We start from the raw sequence: 20520 nt of genomic DNA, 5'->3' as shown, positions 1-20520 counted from the left end.
AGGATGGATTAATCAACATTGCATTGTGGCAGCTGAAATCTCGGGGTGAATGCCATCCTCAGTCAATTCTTTCCCCAATAATTGTTATTCTTTAAGAATCTATCATATGGAAGAGGAGAAAGTTTGGTCTCAAACCAGTGTTCTCTGTTTGAACAGAGGGAAATATGATAGGATGAGGGATGAATTGGCTAAGGTAGACTGGGAGAGCAGGCTGGCAGGTAGGATAGCTGAGGAACAGTGGAGGATTTTTAAGGAGATCCTTTTCAGTTCTCAGCAAAAATATATTCCAGCAAAAAACAAGGATTGTAAGAAAAGGGAGAACCAGCCGTGGATAACGAAGGAAATAAAGGAGAGTATTAAAATAAAAACAGCTGCGTACAGAGTGGCCAAAAATAGTGGAGAAACAAGTGATTGGGAAAAATTTAAGAAACAACAAAGAGAGACTAAGAAAGTGATAAAGAAAGGAAGGATAGACTATGAAGCTAGGCTAGCAATTAATATAAAAAATGATAGTAAAAGTTTTTATAAATATATAAAAAGGAATAGAGTGGCTAGAATGAATGTTGGACCCTTGGAGGACGAGAGGGGGGAGTTAATAGTGGGAAATGAGGATATGGCTGAGTCTTTAAATAAGTTTTTTGTGTCGGTCTTCACGGTGGAGGACACAAATAGTTTGCCAAATATTAACGATAGAGGGTTGACAGCAGGAGAAATACTTAATACAATTAATGTTACCAGAGAGGCAGTGCTGGGTAGACTAATGGGACTGAAGGTGGACAAGTCCCCGGGTCCGGATGGAATGCATCCCAGGGTATTGAAAGAAATGTCAGAGGTAATAGTGGATGCGTTAGTGATTATTTATCAAAACTCGTTGCATTCTGGGGTAGTGCCGGTTGATTGGAAAACGGCTAATGTTACACCGCTGTTTAAAAAAGGAAGGAGACAAAAGGCGGGTAACTATAGGCCGGTCAGCTTAACGTCTGTAGTAGGGAAAATGCTGGAATCCATTATTAAAGAGGAGATAGCAGGGCATCTGGATAGAAATGGTTCGATCAATCAGACGCAGCATGGATTCATGAGGGGAAAGTCGTGCTTGACGAACATGTTGGATTTTTATGAAGATGTGACGAGGGCGGTTGATGGAGGAGAACCGGTGGATGCGGTGTTTTTGGATTTCCAAAAGGCGTTTGATAAGGTGCCCCATAAAAGGCTGCTGAAGAAGATTAGGGCACACGGAGTTGGGGGTAGTGTGTTAAAGTGGATTGGGGACTGGCTATCCAACAGGAAGCAAAGAGTCGGAATAAATGGGTGTTTTTCCGGTTGGAGGAAGGTAACTAGTGGCGTGCCGCAGGGATCGGTACTCGGGCCGCAACTGTTTACCATTTATATAGATGATCTGGAGGAGGGGACGGAGTGTAGGGTAACGAAGTTTGCAGACGACACAAAGATAAGTGGAAAAGTGAATCGTGTGGAGGACGGAGAAGATCTGCAGAGAGATTTGGACAGGCTGAGTGAGTGGGCGAGGATATGGCAAATGGAGTATAACGTTGATAAATGCGAGGTTATACACTTTGGAGGAAATAATAACAAATGGGATTACTATCTCAATGGAAACAAATTAAAACATGCTACCGTGCAAAGGGACCTGGGGGTCCTTGTGCATGAGACGCAAAAGCCAAGTCTGCAGGTACAACAGGTGATCAAGAAGGCAAATGGGATGTTGGCCTATATTGCGAGGGGGATAGAATATAAAAGCAGGGATGTCTTGATGCACCTGTACAGGGCATTGGTGAGGCCGCAGCTGGAATACTGTGTGCAGTATTGGTCCCCTTATATGAGGAAGGATATATTGGCATTGGAGGGAGTGCAGAGAAGGTTCACCAGGTTGATACCGGAGATGAGGGGTTTGGATTATGAGGAGAGGCTGAGGAGATTGGCTTTGTACTCGTTGGAGTTTAGAAGGATGAGGGGGGATCTTATGGAGACTTATAAGATAATGCGGGGGCTGGATAGGGTGGAGGCGGAGAGATTCTTTCCACTTAGTAAGGAAGTTAAAACTAGAGGACACAGCCTCAAAATAAAGGGGGGTCGGTTTAAGACAGAGTTGAGGAGGAACTTCTTCTCCCAGAGGGTGGTGAATCTCTGGAATTCTCTGCCCACTGAGGTGGTGGAGGCTACCTCGCTGAATATGTTTAAAGCGCGGATGGATGGATTCCTGATCGGTAAGGGAATTAAGGGTTATGGGGATCAGGCGGGTAAGTGGTACTGATCCACGTCAGATCAGCCATGATCTTATTGAATGGCGGGGCAGGCTCGAGGGGCTAGATGGCCTACTCCTGCTCCTATTTCTTATGTTCTTATGTTCTTATCATTACACAGCAGCAGCAACTTATTTCTATATAGGACCTTGAATGTAATGAAAAGTCCCACTTCACAGGAGCATTATTAAATAAATTAACACATTGAGCTACATGAGGAGATATTAGGTGAAGTGGTCAAAAGCTTGGTCAAAGAGCTAGGACTAGAAGGAGCAAAGCAAGGTAGAGAGTTGGAAAGTCATACAGAGGGAACTCCAGAGCTTGGGGCCTCGGCAGCAGAAGGCATGGCAACACATGGTGGAAAAATTATAATCAGTAATCCACAAGAGGTCAGAACTTAAGGAGCACAGTTATCTTGGCGGCTTGTGGAGTTGGAGGATGTTACAAAGATAGGGAGCAACATAGAGATATTCATAGGCCATGGAGAGATTTAGAAACCAGGATGAGAATTTTAAGATCAAAACACTGCTTGACCTGAAGCCAACGTAAGCCAGCGAGCACATAGGTGATAGATCAATGACCATGGGACTTGCTGCAAATTACGATACAGGCATACAGGCAGGTGAGTTTTGGATGGCCTCAAGCTGATGAAGGGTAGAATGTGGGAGACCAGACAGGTGTGCTTTAGAATAGCCAAGTCCAGAGATAACAAAGGTATGGATGAGGATTACAGCAGTAGATGAATTCAGAGGGGTAAAGGTGAATGATATTATCAAAATGATCATTGGTGGTCAAAATGATGATATGAACATGAAATTGGAAGCTAGGTTATTTCTTTACAGTCCTGATTTGTGAAGGGTCACCCAGTGCCTTCTGCCTTTTAATTAGAAGGTGGAAATCGAGCTCAGGAGGCTGGAAGATTTAGATATCATATAGGCCGTACAATTATCTGAATGGGCTGCACTCATTGTCCCCAGTTTGAAAACGGATCAGACAATAAGAATTTGTGAGGGTGATAAATTAACTGTCAATAGATGAGTACAAATAGGCAGATACCTCATTCCAAGAATTGAAGATCTCTATGCAAAACTAGCAGGAGGCTTAAAATATGTTAAATTGGATCTATCGTGCCTATCAGCAGTTGGAGTTGGAGACAAACACTGGTGACAATCAACACACACAAGGGTTTGTACCAGTATACAAGGTTGTCTTTTGAAGTCTCATCAGTCTGTGTCATTTTCCACCGTACGATGGAAAGTTTCTTGCAAGGCATCCCCAATGTAATGGTTTACCTGGATGATGGGCCAATCACTGGTATCTCACCTGAAGAACACAGATCGAATTTAAAAGTATTAAGATGGTTTAAGGAAGCAAGGATTAGGCTGAAACGGGAGAAATGTACATTTCAATCAGAAGAAGTTGCCTATTTAGGATTCCGAGTCAATTTAAAAGGACTACATCGTTTGTAAGAAAAGGTAAAAGCCATCAAGGAGGTTCCACAGCTAAACAACGTATCCAAACTGAAATTATTTCTGGGGATGGTAAACAGCTATGGCAGATTTTTAGAAAATGTTACCACCATTTTAGCTCCAGTTCACTAACTGTTTAAAAAAATGCCAAAGATCGAAATGGGGAGAAAAACAAAAGGAAGCTTTTGCAAAAGTTAAACAGGCTCTACAGTCATCTGCCTTGTTGATGCATTTCAACCCAAACAAACCCTTGATAGTAATCTACGATGTTTTACTATATGGAATAGGAGCTGTTTTGTCCCACCAGATGCCTGATGGAGCAGAATAGCCCATTGCTTTTGCTTCTAAAATGTTGTCTAACACAGAAAAAATGCTCCCAAATAGATAAGGAAAGTTTTGCTGTCATCTATGAGGTCAAAACGTTACATCAGGATATTTATGGCCAACATTTTACAATAGTCTCAGACCACAACCCATTGTTAGGTCTATTCAGAGAAGATAAGCCCAGTGCCGCAAATTGCCTCCGCAAGGGTACAGAGATGGGCTTTTTTGTTTTTTTATATTCATTTTAAGAACATGGGCATTGCTGGCTGGCCAGCATTTATTGCCCATCCCTAGTTGCCCTTGAGAAGGTGGTGCTGAGCCACCTTCTTGAATCGCTGCAGTCCATGTGCTGTGGGTTGACCCACGATGCTGTTAGGGAGGGAATTCCAGCATTTTGACCCAGCGACTGCGAAAGAATGGCAATATATTTCCAAGTCAGGATGGTGAGTGGCTTGGAGGGAAGTTTGCAGGTGGTGGTGTTCCCATGTATCTGCTGCCCTTGTCCTTCTAGATGGAAATGTTCATGGATTTGGAAGGTGCTGTCTTTGACAGGGATCTTTGATGAATTGCGACATGCGTCTTGTAGATAGTACACACTGCTGCTACTGAGCGTCAGTGGTGGAGGGAGTGGATGTTTGTTGATGTGGTGCCAATCAAGTGGACTGCTCTGTCCTGGATAGTGTCAAACTTCTTGTGTTTTGTTGGAGCTGCACCCATCCAGGAAAGTGGGGAATATTCCATCACACTCCTGACTTGTGCCTTGTAGATGGTGGATAGGCTTTCGGGAGTCAGGAGGTGAGTTACTGGCCATAGTATTCCTAGACTCTGACCTGTTCTTGTAGCCAGTGTGTTAATGTGGTGAGTCCAGTTGAGTTTCTGGTCAATGATAACCCCAAAGATGTTGACAGTGGGGTATTCAGTGATGGTAACACCATTGAATGTCAAGGGGTGGTGGTTAGAGTGTCTGTTAGCAGTGTACAGTTAGTTATACGTTTCAGCATCGCCCTGGACACAGATATCTCATGCAGACGCAATTAGCCAATTGCCTTTGCCACAAACTGTAGCATCACCACTGTTTCCTTGAGATAATATTGGCACTGCATTTGATAGATTTAATAACTCCAGGAGCCAGCTGTAAAGGAACTGTGCTTTTTGCACAAAATAAAGTAAAGCAAAAACCACAAGCCTTTGGTGAACACAACAGGTCCCAACTGAGACAATGGAATAATGGACCCACTCAGGGGCCTGCTTTATACAGGGCTTGGTTTACAAACTCTAATTATCAATCCCCAGGGACCTCATATTCAACAAGTCCTATAGAGAGGTTAATCAGTGATTTCCCCATGAAAGTCACGGGGGTTATCACAGTAGAGACCTTGCCAGTCTCGGCAAAGCACATAAAGTTGCGGACAGGAAGAGATCCTATTTTCAATAGTAAAAAAAAGATGTTCATGCAGGGATGGCAGTATGCGAAGTCAGAGTTGTTTAAACCCTACCAAAATAGAAGCTCGGAAATAATCTGAAGACAGGGTTTACTGTGGGGGGGTGAGTTATATTCCCACCCCAGGGGAGATGATTCCAGTCAAGAACTGCATGACTCTCATCCAGATCAAAAGTACAAAGAACAAAGAACAATACAGCACAGGAACAGGCCCTTCGGCCCTCCAAGCCCGTGCCGCTCCCTGGTCCAAACTAGACCATTCTTTTGTATCCCTCCATTCCCACTCTATTCATATGGCTGTCTAGATAAGTCTTAAACGTTCCCAGTGTGTCCGCCTCCACCACCTTGCCTGGCAGCGCATTCCAGGCCCCCACCACCCTCTGTGTAAAATATGTCCTTCTGATATCTGTGTTAAACCTCCCCCCCTTCACCTTGAACCTATGACCCCTCGTGAACGTCACCACCGACCTGGGGAAAAGCTTCCCACCGTTCACCCTATCTATGCCTTTCATAATTTTATACACCTCTATTAAGTCTCCCCTCATCCTCCGTCTTTCCAGGGAGAACAACCCCAGTTTACCCAATCTCTCCTCATAACTAAGCCCCTCCATACCAGGCAACATCCTGGTAAACCTCCTCTGTACTCTCTCCAAAGCCTCCACGTCCTTCTGGTAGTGTGGCGACCAGAACTGGACGCAGTATTCCAGATGCGGCCGAACCAACGTTCTATACATCTGCAACATCAGACCCCAACTTTTATACTCTATGCCCCGTCCTATAAAGGCAAGCATGCCATATGCCTTCTTCACCGCCTTCTCCACCTGTGACGTCACTTTCAAGGATCTGTGGACTTGCACACCCAGGTCCCTCTGCGTATCTACACCCTTTATGGTTCTGCTATTTATCATATAGATCCTCCCGACATTATTTCTACCAAAATGCATCACTTCGCATTTATCAGGATTGAACTCCATCTGCCATTTCTTTGCCCAAATTTCCAGCCTATCTATATCCTTCTGTAGCTTCTGACAATGCTCCTCACTATCTGCAAGTCCTGCCAATTTTGTGTCATCCGCAAACTTACTGATCACCCCAGTTACACCTTCTTCCAGATCATTTATATAAATCACAAACAGCAGAGGTCCCAATACAGAGCCCTGCGGAACACCACTAGTCATGATGTGGAGATGCCGGCGTTGGACTGGGGTAAACACAGTAAGAAGTTTAACAACACCAGGTTAAAGTCCAACAGGTTTATTTGGTAGCAAAAGCCACACAAGCTTTCGAGGCTCTAAGCCCCTTCTTCAGGTGAGTGGGAATTCTGTTCACAAACAGAACTTATAAAGACACAGACTCAATTTACATTGAGAAGACTGGATTAGTTGTAAGTATTCGCATTCCAACCATTATTCATGTAAATTGAGTCTGTGTCTTTATAAGTTCTGTTTGTGAACAGAATTCCCACTCACCTGAAGAAGGGGCTTAGAGCCTCGAAAGCTTGTGTGGCTTTTGCTACCAAATAAACCTGTTGGACTTTAACCTGGTGTTGTTAAACACCACTAGTCACAGGCCTCCAGCCGGAAAAAGACCCTTCCACTACCACCCTCTGTCTTCTGTGACCAAGCCAGTTCTCCACCCATCTAGCCACCTCCCCCTTTATCCCATGAGATCCAATCTTTTTCACCAGCCTACCATGAGGGACTTTGTCAAACGCTTTACTAAAGTCCATATAGACGACATCCACGGCCCTTCCCTCGTCAACCATTTTGGTCACATCTTCAAAAAACTCCACCAGGTTAGTGAGGCATGACCTCCCTCTCACAAAACCATGCTGACTATCGTTAATGAGTTTATTCCTTTCTAAATGCGCATACATCCTATCTCTAAGAATCTTCTCCAACAACTTCCCCACCACGGACGTCAAGCTCACCGGCCTATAATTACCCGGGTTATCCTTCCTACCCTTCTTAAATAACGGGACCACATTAGCTATCCTCCAATCCTCTGGGACCTCACCTGCGTCCAATGACGAGACAAAGATTTGCGTCAGAGGCCCAGCGATTTCATCTCTCGTCTCCCTGAGCAGCCTTGGATAGATTCCATCAGGCCCTGGGGATTTGTCAGACTTTAAATTCTCTAACAAACCTAACACTTCCTCCTTTGTAATGGAGATTTTCTCCAACGGTTCAACACTCCCCTCCGAGACACTCCCAGTCAACACATCCCTCTCCTTTGTGAATACCGACGCAAAGTATTCATTTAGGATCTCCCCTACTTCTTTGGGCTCCAAGCATAATTCCCCACTTTTGTCCCTGAGAGGTCCGATTTTTTCCCTGACAACCCTTTTGTTCCTAACGTATGAATAAAATGCCTTGGGATTCTCCTTAATCCTGTCTGCCAAGAACATTTCGTGACCCCTTTTTGCTCTTCTAATTCCCCGTTTGAGTTGAATGAAGTAGAATGAAGGCCCTAGCCAGGAGTTATATGTGGCGGCATGCCATTGACAAGGAAATAGAAAAGATGGTTAGTCAATGCCCTAGTTGCAAAGCACAGTAGATGAATTTGCATCCATGGGAGTGACCTGGCCAAACATGGGTGATGCTACATATAGGCCGGAATTCCATGCTGTTCACGCCAGCAGGATCCTCTGGTCCTGCCGGCAGCACACCCGTGCCCATGGGTTTCTCGTCAGCATGAGGTGACATCAATGGGACCAGGGAATCCTGCCGCTAGCAAACAACACACCACCTCCCGCCACAGGAAACACATGTCTGGGAGGGGAGGATAGAGAATCTCGCCCATGAATTTTGCTGGGCCATTTATGGGTCATATGTTTCTTATAGCAGTAGACGCACACTCCAAGTGATTAGACGGGCAGTTAATGAAGTCCACAACAGCCATGGCCACCATTGACAAGCGAAGGAAGATATTTGCTATTCATGGTATTCTGGAAGTGGTGGTGTCGGACAATGATACATCGTTCACAGCAGAAGAATTCCAAAAATTTATCAAGTTCAAGGCATGTGCCATGTGAGGTCGGCACGTTATCACCCAGCCTCAAATGGGCTGGAGGAGCGTGCAGTACAGACATTTAAGTCATCAATGAACAAACAGGTGAACAGGCTCCTTACTTCACACACAGTCAGTTTTCTATTATCATATAACACCACCTCAAATGTGTCCACAGGGGTCAAACCAGCTGAATTACTGATGGAACTGTTTAAGAACACAATTGGACATGATATTCCGAAATTTGGCAGAGAGGTTGGAGGTAGGCAAGCCTCTCAAAAGGAAAATCACAATTTGGAAGAAAAACCAGAGTGTTTAAAGTGGAGTATGCAGTCATGGTTAGAAATTTTGCACCAGGCCTATGAGCAACTGGTAAAATTTTGGAGAGAACAGGATCGGTCGCCTATGTCATGCAGATACAAGACTGTAGGCTTACAAAACATGTGGACCATCTAAGGAGGAGAACTTAATGATTACAAGGGATCCACAGATAACTCCTGCAGATAGTCTGAGGATATCAGGGCTGGTTTCTGGTATTTCGGTTAAGAATATGGGATCGAAGCAACTGGTGGTTGTGATGACTGAGGAACCGAAAGCTGCCGAAGAGCCACTGGATCCTGGATTAATGAGCCTGCCTTTTGTGTCTGTCCCGTCTGACCCTTTAAATTTAGAAGCGCCTATCACCAAAGTGAAGTGCTTTACCACCCGCTGCAAACCCAGTCTAGCAGTTATGTCCTTTAGGACTTGCCCAATAGTATTGCTACTGATCAACCCTTGGTGATGGACATTGAAGTCTACGCCCTTGCCACATCAGTGCTTCCTCCAAGTGGTGTTCGATGGAGGAGTACGGATTCAGCAGCTGAGGAGGGGTGTGGTTCATGGTAATTAGCAGGCAGTTTCCTTGCGCATATTTGACCAGATGCCATGAGACTTCATGGGGCCCAGAGTCAATGTGGAGAACTCCCAGGGCAGCTCCCTCCCATCTGTATACTACTGTGCTATCATTCCTGGTGGGTCAGTACTGTCGGTAGGACAGGATATACCCAGGAATGATGATGGTGATATCTGGGACATTGGCTGCAATTTTACCACCTCAGAATCGGGGCAGGTGAGGTTCGCAGAACGGAAATCTCTGTTGGCCTCTGGCGGGATTTTGCAATCTCACCCGAGTGATGTCATAAAACCCCGCCCATTGTCTCTAAATTATGATTATGTGAGTATGACTATGTCAGGCTGATGCTTGACCAGCCTGTGATACAGTTCTCCCAATTTTGGCACAAGCCCCCAGATGTTAATAAGGAGGGCTTTGCAGAAACAACAAGGTTAATTTTGTTCTTGTCATTTCCAGTGCCTGGATCAATGTCGGGTGGTTCATCCAGTTTCGTTCCTTTGAGACTTAGCGCTTTGGGCAGTTTCAGAGGGCAGTAAGAGTCAACCATTTTGCTGTGGGTCTGGGGTCACGTGTAGGCCAGACCAGGTCAGTCCAGTAGATTTCTTTCCCCAAAGGACATTAGTGAGGCCCCCAAGATTTACCTCTTCCTGGAATTCCGGGACTTAGGCTCTGTGGTCTGCATGCAGTCCCAGTTCTGTCCACTTATCTTTCTGATGAGAAAGTTACCAGCCAACCTGATTGGCTGTCAGCTCTCTATGGCAGGACTTCCTTCCGAGTGAGGGGTTTTACAGTGGGGCAAAAGCCCTGCCGGCAGCCAAATAACGATCCTTGGAACATGAAATTTCTGCAGGCCAGACAATATCAGCAGGAATATGAAACCAAAAGAGAAAAGGCTGGAAAATCTCAGCAGGTCTGGCAGCTTCTGTAAGGAGAGAAAAGAGTTGATGTTTCGAGTCTAGATGACCCTTTGTCAAAGCTGGATCATCTGGACTTGAAAAGTCAGCTCTTTTCTCTCCTTACGTATGCTGCCAGACCTGCTGAGATTTTCCAGCATTTTCTCTTTTGGTATCAGATTTCAGCATCCGCAGTAATTTGCTTTTATCAGCAGGAATGTGTTCACCTCCAACACTTCAAACAGCGAGACAGGAAACCCTGCCATCCTAAAAGTCCTGGCCCAGATGTGCAAATGTGCTCAACTGGCCCAAGCTGGTCCAGAAGAGCAGCAGATGACCGTCCAACAGTACCATTATTAGTTTTATGTCATTTGTGGAATTATGAGCTGCCTCTGAAATGACATGGACACATGGCTATAAAGTCTTTGTGCATGGAAAGCAGAAGTGTGTAACAAATAATGTTAGGTGTGTGCAATACTTAAAATTTTATCCACAAATTATGTCCTACTTCTCTGGGAACTCTGCATTTTCTTGTGTTTTTGAAAGATGTGACTCGATCCATGAGTCTTTCTGACTGATCATAGGTATGAATTTAAAGTCTTTCTCATAATACTGCTGTAGGTAATTATAAAGAACACTACATCAGAGGGGCATGAGAGCCACATGTCATTGCTCTAACAATTCTTCAGTTGTCTGAGTTAATGAGACTGTATCATGTAATGTGCCCAATGCAAAGTCTATGCAATATTTCTGATGTGCTTCATGCTGCATAATTTAAAGTGGTGCAGCAGTCTTGGTATTTCTGAGAAGCAAATAAAACCCGTGACAGTGGAGGATAATGAATTCCAGCAGTCTGCACCAGGAATAGACATTCTGGCAAATGCCCATGTAAAACATGCTAAGTTGATCCAAAGAGTTTCACATCAGATGTGTCTGAGGAAAACTGCTCTTGAGGTCTGAAATTGTTTTTAAACCTGATGGAAAATACTAGTATCAACCTGTGCTGGAAAAAAGCCAACTGTAACAGCCTGACCGCAAATTAACTTTTTAATGGGAATCATTTGCAAAATTAAGATATACATTCATCACACCTAAAAAAAAAAGCAATTGTAATCCCGAAAGGTAACTTGGGATAAGTGGCCTTGAAACTTCCCATTTTGCATGTGCACAATGAGACTAATATATAGGGGGTAAATGTTATATCCTTAAACATACAAGGCATTTTTTTTACAAGATCAGCACCACACATGCTTAAGTCAAATCCCCAGTCCATATTAGGAATAGAAGAGCTGCTGCATTTGTACCTCAACATTCTAACCAATCAATAAAGTCAGGATATCAAGGGTAAAGTTCACACATTGTTGTCTTATAATTGAAACTGTTTTACTATTTACATCTGGAAATCTTCCTTGTATGAAGTTTAAATATTATAAATTATCATCTCCTGGAGCGTGTCAGTTTCTGGAAAACTAGTCTGTTGATTCCCAATTCAGTTTTTAACAATATTGCCTCCTGTTCCTTCACTGTGTTCCATAGGGTTGTTCATCATTTGTTACTTTATTCAAAACAATATTGTTCACATTTAAGCCTTAAAAGTCAGTGCTGCTAAAAATGAAGAAAGAACTTGCATTTATATTGTGTCTTTCCTAAACTCTGGATGTCCTGAAGTCTTTATAGCCAATAAATACTTTTGAAATGCAGTCACTGTTGTAATGAAAGGAAACGTGGTACATCAAAACCCCACAAAATGGACAGAATAAAATGACAAAATATTGGTACTATTAGAAATATACGTTAGCCAGGATACTGATAGAGACCTGCTCTTCAAAGAGGTATTTGTGTCCATCCAAAGAAGGCAGATCAGCCTCAGTTTATCCAAAAGGTGGCAAGGAAATACTCGATAACTGGCATGACACTAGGAAGCTCAGAGGAATCTTGGGGTGCTTGTCCACAGATATCTGAAGGCGGCAGGACAGGTTAATAGGGTAGTTAAGAAGGCATACAGGACACTTGCTTTTATCAGTCGTGGCATAGATTATAAGAGCAGGGAGGATGGCTGGAACTCTACCACCTCACCCGCCATGGAATCGGCATGGGCAAGGATCCAACAAAAATCTCCGTTGACCTTGGGTGGAAATTTCCAGTCTGGTTCGAGCTAGGCCATAAAATCCCGCCAGATATGTTGGAGCTGTACCGTGGAGAATTGCTCTCTCAGCAGATATGATCTCCTGCTGTGTTCCCTTCTCCCCTTTGTCTCCCTGTCCCTCCCTCTTCTAGTAGCTTACCCTGCTATGAATATACTCAGCTCATTCTCCCAGCATATCCAATTACAAAAAAGTCCAGCTCGTGTTCAGGAACTTTGAACGGAGCAAAAAAAGTATTTCACCATCTGGTACACTCTACCTCAACATTTGAAACTTGAAACAAGAATGGAAAACACCAAAAATGTGTAAAATTGTAGCATCAAGCAGATGAAATAAATCGGTGACGAACTTGTAACTAGTTGATAATTCCCTTAAATGGTGCTGGTGTGGGTTCCTTCATTTTGGTTAATGTCAAGTTAAGTTGTTTAAAGTTAAAAGAGAATATCAGCTAAAGCATGGATCTCCATGCAGTGCTGGCTTCAAATCAGCAGGACACGGTGGCCGATGTCTAGGGTGCAGTGTTAACCTCCTTACCAGCATCCATATGATATGAAAACCAACCCTAAGTGCCTACAGCGTCTTGGAAGTGCAGCAGAGAGGGAGAGATTCGCGAGAGGAGTGCTGCGGGTAAGCGCTGTTATTTTTAACTTACTTTTTCGCGGGTTTTTTCTTTAAAAATATCTAAACCCAGAAGTGGTCGCGCAGGGAGGTCTGGGAGAGAGAGATTTTTTTTTAAAGTTACTCACCTCAGTGAATCGGCCTCATTGCGTCTTGGAAGTGCAGCAGAGAGGGAGAGATTCGCGAGAGGAGTGCTGCGGGTAAGCGCTGTTATTTTTAACTTACTTTTTCGCGGGTTTTTTCTTTAAAAATATCTAAACCCGGAAGTGGTCGCGCAGGGAGGTCTGGGAGAGAGAGATTTTTTTTTAAAGTTACTCACCTCAGTGAATCGGCCTCATTGCGTCTTGGAAGTGCAGCAGAGAGGGAGAGATTCGCGAGAGGAGTGCTGCGGGTAAGCGCTGTTATTTTTAACTTACTTTTTCGCGGGTTTTTTCTTTAAAAATATCTAAACCCGGAAGTGGTCGCGCAGGGAGGTCTGGGAGAGAGAGATTTTTTTTTAAAGTTACTCACCTCAGTGAATCGGCCTCATTGCGTCTTGGAAGTGCAGCAGAGAGGGAGAGATTCGCGAGAGGAGTGCTGCGGGTAAGCGCTGTTATTTTTAACTTACTTTTTCGCGGGTTTTTTCTTTAAAAATATCTAAACCCGGAAGTGGTCGCGCAGGGAGCTCTGGGAGAGAGAGATTTTTTTTTTTCTCCCCAATAAATTGGAACAGAGAGGAATCCCGATACTCTACACTTGTAGAGTATCCCACCCTCCCTCCTCCTCTAACCTAAAAAAAAAGACCCAGTGAGAGCAGGGCTTTGGAGAAAACAGGAGGAGGAAAGGTAAGTTTAAAATTTTCATTCACTTTTTTTTTCCCTGTGTGTTTAAAGGGGCAATTATGAGTGTGAGGCCAGTATGTTGTTCCCAATGTAGGATGTGGGAGGTCCTGGAGGCTCCTAGCCTCCCGGACGACCATATCTGTGCTGGGTGTGTTGAGCTGCGGTTCCTAAGGGACCATGTTAGGGAACTGGAATTGCAGCTCGAGGACCTTCGCCGGGTTAGGGATAGTGAGGAGGTCATTGACAGGAGCTATCAGCAGGTGGTCACACCGGGACCACGGGAGGAGGGTAACTGGGTAACAGTGAGGAAGGAGAAAGCTCAGTTGATGGTGAGCACCCCGGTGGATGTGCCCCTTAATAATAAGTACTCCTGTCTGAGTACTACTGGGGTGGACAGCCCACCTGGGGGAAGCAGCGGTGGCAGTGTCTCTGGAGCTGAGCCTGGCCCAGTAGTGCAAAAGGGTAAGGAAAGGAGGGTAGTGCTAATTGGGGACTCTACGGTGAGGGGGTCAGATAGGCGTTTTTGCGGACACAGACGGGACTCTCGGATGGTGGTTTGTCTCCCTGGTGCAGGGGTCCGGGATGTCTCTGGTCGAGTCCCAGAAATCCTGAAGGGGGAGGGAGAGGAGCCGAAGGTCGTGATGCATATAGGTACTGCTGACATAGGTAGGAAGAGGGAAGGGGTCATGAAAAGAGAATATAGGGAGTTAGGTAGACAGCTGAGAAAGAGGAATGCAAAGGTAGTAATCTCGGGATTGCTGCCTGTGCCGCGGGAGAGTGAGAACAGGAATCGGTGGAGAATGAATGCGTGGCTGAGGGACTGGAGCAAGGGACAAGGATTTGGGTACTTGGATCATTGGGACCTCTTTAGGGGCAGGTGTGACCTGTTTAAAAAAGACGGGTGGCACTTGAATCCCAGGGGGACCAATATCCTGGCGGGAAGGTTGGCTAAGGCTACTGGAGAGACTTTAAACTAGAAAGGTTGGGGGGAGGGAATCGAAATGAGGGGACTGAGAGCGAGGAGGTTAGCTCGCAAATAGATAAGGAATGTAAACAGGGTAAGAAGGAGGTTAGACGAGTGATGGAGAAGGGAAGTGCTCAGGCTGAAGGTCTGAGATGTGTCTATTTTAATGCCAGGAGTGTAGTGAATAAAGTGGATGAGCTTAGAGCGTGGATTGCTGCTTCGAATTGTGATGTGGTGGCCATTACGGAGACTTGGATGTCTCAGGGACAGGACTGGGTGCTTCAGGTGCCGGGTTTTAGATGTTTCAGGAAGGACAGGGAGGGAGGCAAGAGAGGGGGGGGAGTGGCACTGTTGATCAGGGATAGTGTCACGGCTGTAGAGAAGGTGGACGCCGTGGAGGGATTGACTACGGAGTCTCTGTGGGTGGAGGTTAGGAACAAGAAGGGGTCGGTAACGTTGCTGGGTGTTTTCTATAGGCCGCCCAATAGTAACAGAGATGTTGAGGAGCAGATGGGGAAACAGATCCTGGAGAGATGTAGGAATAACAGAGTTGTCATGATGGGAGATTTTAATTTCCCAAACATAGATTGGAATATCCCTAGGGCTAGGGGTTTGGATGGAGAGGAGTTTGTTAGGTGTGTCCAGGAGAGTTTCCTGACACAGTATGTGGATAAGCCTACTAGAGGAGAGGCTGTACTTGATCTGGTGCTGGCTAATGAACCTGGACAGGTGGAGGATCTCTCGGTGGGTGAGCATCTTGGGGATAGCGATCATAATTCTATCTCCTTCACGATAGCATTGGAAAGAGATAGGATCAGGCAGGCTAGGAAAGTGTTTCTCTGGAGTAAAGGGAAATACAGTGTCATCAGGGAGGAAATTAGACGGGTAAATTGGAAGGAGGCATTCTTGGGGAAAAGTACCGAAGGAAAGTGGAGGATTTTCAAGGAATGTTTGTCTGGAGCTCTGCATGACAACGTTCCGATGAGACGGGGTGTTGGTAGGGTACGGGAACCGTGGTGCACGAAGGTTGTGATGAACCTGGTGAATAAGAAAAGAGAGGCGTACAGAAGGTTCAGAGAGCTAGGAGGTGTTAAGGATTTAGAGGAGTATACGGGATGTAGGAAGGAGCTTAAGAAGGAAATTAGGAGAGCGAGAAGGGGTCATGAGAAGGCCTTGGCGGGTAAGATTAAGGAGAATCCCAAGGCTTTCTACAAATATGTCAAGAGTAAAAGGATGAGATGTGAAGGCATAGGACCCTTAAAAGGTGAAGGGAGAAAAGTTTGTGCGGAACCGTTAGAAATGGCGGAGCTGCTGAATGAATACTTTACCTCGGTATTCACAGTGGAAAGGGATCTGGGTGGTTGTACTGCTGGTTTGCGGTGGACAGAAAGGATCGAGCATGTGGACATAAAGAAAGAGGATGTGTTGGAACTATTGAATAGCATCAAGGTTGGTAAGTCGCCGGGACCGGATGGGATGTACCCCAGGTTACTGTGGGAGGCGAGGGAGGAGATTGCGGAGCCTTTGGCGATGATCTTTGCATCGTCGATGGAGACGGGAGAGGTTCCGGAGGATTGGAGGATTGCAGATGTGGTCCCTATATTCAAGAAAGGGAACAGGGACAGCCCGGGAAATTACCGACCGGTGAGTCTAACCTCAGTGGTTGGTAAGTTGATGGAGAGGATCCTGAGAGACAGGATTTATGATCATCTAGAGAAGTTTAGTATGATCAAAAGTAGTCAGCACGGCTTTGTCAAGGGCAGGTCGTGCCTTACGAGCCTGGTTGAGTTCTTTGAAAATGTGACCAAACACATTGACGAAGGAAGAGCGGTGGATGTGGTCTATATGGACTTCAGCAAGGCGTTCGATAAGGTCCCCCATGCAAGACTTCTTGAGAAAGTGAGAGGGCATGGGATCCAAGGGGCTGTTGCCTTGTGGATCCAGAACTGGCTTGCCTGCAGAAGGCAGAGAGTGGCTGTGGAGGGGTCTTTCTCTGCATGGAGGTCAGTGACCAGTGGAGTGCCCCAGGGATCTGTTCTGGGACCCTTGCTGTTTGTCATTTTCATAAATGACCTGGATGAGGAAGTGGAGGGATGGGTTGGTAAGTTTGCTGACGACACCAAGGTAGGTGGTGTTGTGGATAGTTTGGAGGGATGTCAGAAGTTGCAGCGAGACATAGATAGAATGCAAGACTGGGCGGAGAAGTGGCAGATGGACTTCAACCCGGATAAGTGTGTGGTGATCCATTTTGGCAGATCCAATGGGATGAAGCAGCAGTATAATATGAAGGGTACCATTCTTAGCAGTGTAGAGGATCAGAAGGACCTTGGGGTCCGGGTCCATAGGACTCTTAAATCGGCCTCGCAGGTGGAGGATGCGGTCAAGAAGGCGTACGGCGTACTGGCCTTCATTAATCGAGGGATTGAGTTTAGGAGTCGGGAGATAATGCTGCAGCTTTATAGGACCCTGGTTAGACCCCACTTGGAGTACTGCGCGCAGTTCTGGTCACCTCATTACAGGAAAGATGTTGAAGCCATTGAAAGGGTGCAGAGGAGATTTACAAGGATGTTGCCTGGATTGGGGGGCATGCCTTATGAGGATAGGTTGAGGGAGCTTGGTCTCTTCTCCCTGGAGAGACGAAGGATGAGAGGTGACCTGATAGAGGTTTACAAGATGTTGAGAGGTCTGGATAGGGTAGACTCTCAGAGGCTATTTCCAAGGGCTGAAATGGTTGCTACGAGAGGACACAGGTTTAAGGTGCTGGGGGGTAGGTACAGAGGAGATGTCAGGGGTAAGTTTTTCACTCAGAGGGTGGTGGGTGAGTGGAATCGGCTGACGTCGGTGGTGGTGGAGGCAAACTCGTTGGGGTCTTTTAAGAGACTTCTGGATGAGTACATGGGATTTAATGGGATTGAGGGCTATAGATAGGCCTAGAGGTGGGGATGTGATCGGCGCAACTTGTGGGCCGAAGGGCCTGTTTGTGCTGTGGCTTTCTATGTTCTAACAGGATTTGTTTGAATTTATGGCCTAAATCTAGCAAATCTTGAAACTCATGGAGAGGTGCATTGCAATCTCTTGTATTTATGAGGCTAATGGTGAAGTGGTGTCAGTTGTTCAGCAATTTTTGGTAATTCACAATTCATGGCCGATCTCTGTTGGCACACCACTGTTTTTTATGCACTGTTTATGGTGGGTGCCATGAAGTCATCATTATTCTTCCAGCAATTTCTGAGCCAGTATTTACAAAAAATGAACTGAATGCTACAAAGTGGTTCTGTTTTTTGCATTTTTGTATTCTGATGCATAAATATTTTACTCATTAATTCTAGGTACTCATTTTTCTACTATGTGCATATGTAAGGAACATGATTTATGGCAACTAACCCATAAAAATAGTTGGACAGAATGCAATTTCCATTTACGTAAATTTCCTAGTAACTGTCTGTCTATCTTGTCTGTCATTCATCTGAACTCGTTCTGAGGGTTGGCTGCATTATGAACGATCTTTCTCCACTGGTTTCTATTCTCTGCTTGCTTCACTGCCTGTCCCATGGAGAGCCTAATCCACATTCTGATAATTTCCACCCATTCCATCTTGGGTCTTTCATGTGTACATTTTCCAAGTATTTTGCCTTGCTTTATGTATTTTTCCAAACTTTTTCCACCTGTTCACATCACATAAGGCCATAAGACATAGGAGCAGAATTAGGCCAATCGGCCCATCGAGTCTGCTCCGCCATTCAATCAAGGCTGATATTTTTCTCATCCCCATTCTCCTGCCTTTTCCCCATAATCCCTGATCCCCTTATTAATCAAGAACCTATCTATCTCTGTCTTAAAGATGCTCAATGACCTGGCCTCCACAGCCTTCTGTGGAAAAGAGTTCCACAGATTCACCACTCTTTGGCTGAAGAAATTCCTCCTCATCTCTGTTTTAAAGGATCGCCCCTTTAGCCTGAGGTTGTACTCTCTGTTCCACTTTTTCCTACTAGTGGAAACATCCTCTCCACGTCCACTCTATCCAGGCCTCGCAGTATCCTGTAAGTTTCAATAAGATCACCCCTCATCCTTCTAAACTCCAACGAGTGCAGACCCAGAGTCCTCAACTGTTCCTCATGCGACAAGCTCTTCATTCCAGGAATTATTCTTGTGAACCTCCTCTGGACTCTTTCCAAGGCCAGCACAACCTTCCTTAGATACGGGGCCCAAAACTGCTCACAATACTCCAAATGGGTCTGACCAGAGCCTTATACAGCCTCAGAAGTACATTCTTGCCTTTGTATTCTAGCCTTCTCGAGATGAATGCTAACATTGCATTTGCCTTCCTAACTGCCAACTGAACCTACACGTTAACCTTAAGAGAATCTTGAACAAGGACTTCCAAGTCCCTTTGTTCTTCTGATTTCCTAAGCATTTCACCATTTAGAAAATAGTCTATGCCTCCATTCCTCCTTCGAAATTGTCCAAAATATTTGAGATTCCTTGATATCACTGTCTCAGACGAGTTCCTCTTAACATCAGCTTTCTCAAACACCCATTAATTTGTCCACTTGGTTGACTTGGGATTTACTTGCCCCATTCAACACAAGTGGGAATCCCGATGGCCTGCTGAATAGGATGTCAGGGCTAAAATGGGTTTGCCATTGGGCATCAAAGAATTTCCAATTCACCCGGGCCGCCACAGTCATTTCCTGACCTGAGCAGGTGGGAACCTGATGATTATGCCAATGACATTAAATGCCATTAGCAGACTTGAAGCCTGATTCAATGCCCTCTACCATTTTCCCACCTCTCCAGTGGGAACTGCATTGGGTGGGCTTTGGTGCTGGTCATGACCAGCATGGTCCTGGCATGTTGGACCCCAAGGGGATTAAGGAGGTAAGTGCAGTGCCCATGTGCCCCTCTACTACTGCCAGGCTGCAGAGGGAGGGACCCCCAAGGGCCCTGGGGTGGGCTCAGACTGGAGGAAAAGGGTTAACATCAACCCTCGCCCCCGGGATGGGTGGAAAGAAGCTAGACTGCCCCTTCCAGCCCTGGGAAACCTGAAGATCACTCCTGGAATGGTGATTTCGGGCATCTCACTGATCAAAATCTTCATTCATGTCTGTAAGCTGTGAAAACCTTGAGCTGGCCTAATCATTTTAATCTCCATGGCCCCTGGATACTTGGCAGGCTTCCAAATCAGAGCAGTACTCCATTCTGCAGAATGGATTCCTCTTACTTCCTCTAAGAAGCTACAGATATGAGAAGACCCCTTTCAAGCCCTCTGACTGACAGAAGTCACTTTCACTGAAGGTGGGGACTCTCTTCTCCACAGCTGCTCAGTCAGCCCCTTTTGAGAAAGCTCAAAATCTTTGAAATCCCTTCAGCTGCTTTGGAAATCTTTATTTCCATTCAATTTCATTCCAGTCATTTTAACTCTTTTGATTGACAGCCTAAAGGCTTTTAGACAGCATGCAGAAGGGTTTGTTCTTTGATCTTTCCCTCCATACTTGACTGCATCTCAAGGACATCCCCCATTGTTAACTGCAATGCTGACACAAAATAGGAACTGAAAGCAGTTAGCTGCTTTTGAATTTGCCTGCAGCTGTGACCACAGGAGGTCTGGGGAGGTTTTGAGGGGAGGGAATATTTGGCTGAGGGAAGCTTGTTATGATGGCAGTGGGGGGGTCGGGGGGAGATGGCGG

The sequence above is a fragment of the Mustelus asterias genome, chromosome 12 (assembly GCF_964213995.1).
Source record: "Mustelus asterias chromosome 12, sMusAst1.hap1.1, whole genome shotgun sequence".
Taxonomy (NCBI): domain Eukaryota; kingdom Metazoa; phylum Chordata; class Chondrichthyes; order Carcharhiniformes; family Triakidae; genus Mustelus; species Mustelus asterias.
The sequence above is the reverse complement of the archived record's forward strand: the minus strand, read 5'-3'. Positions refer to the sequence as shown.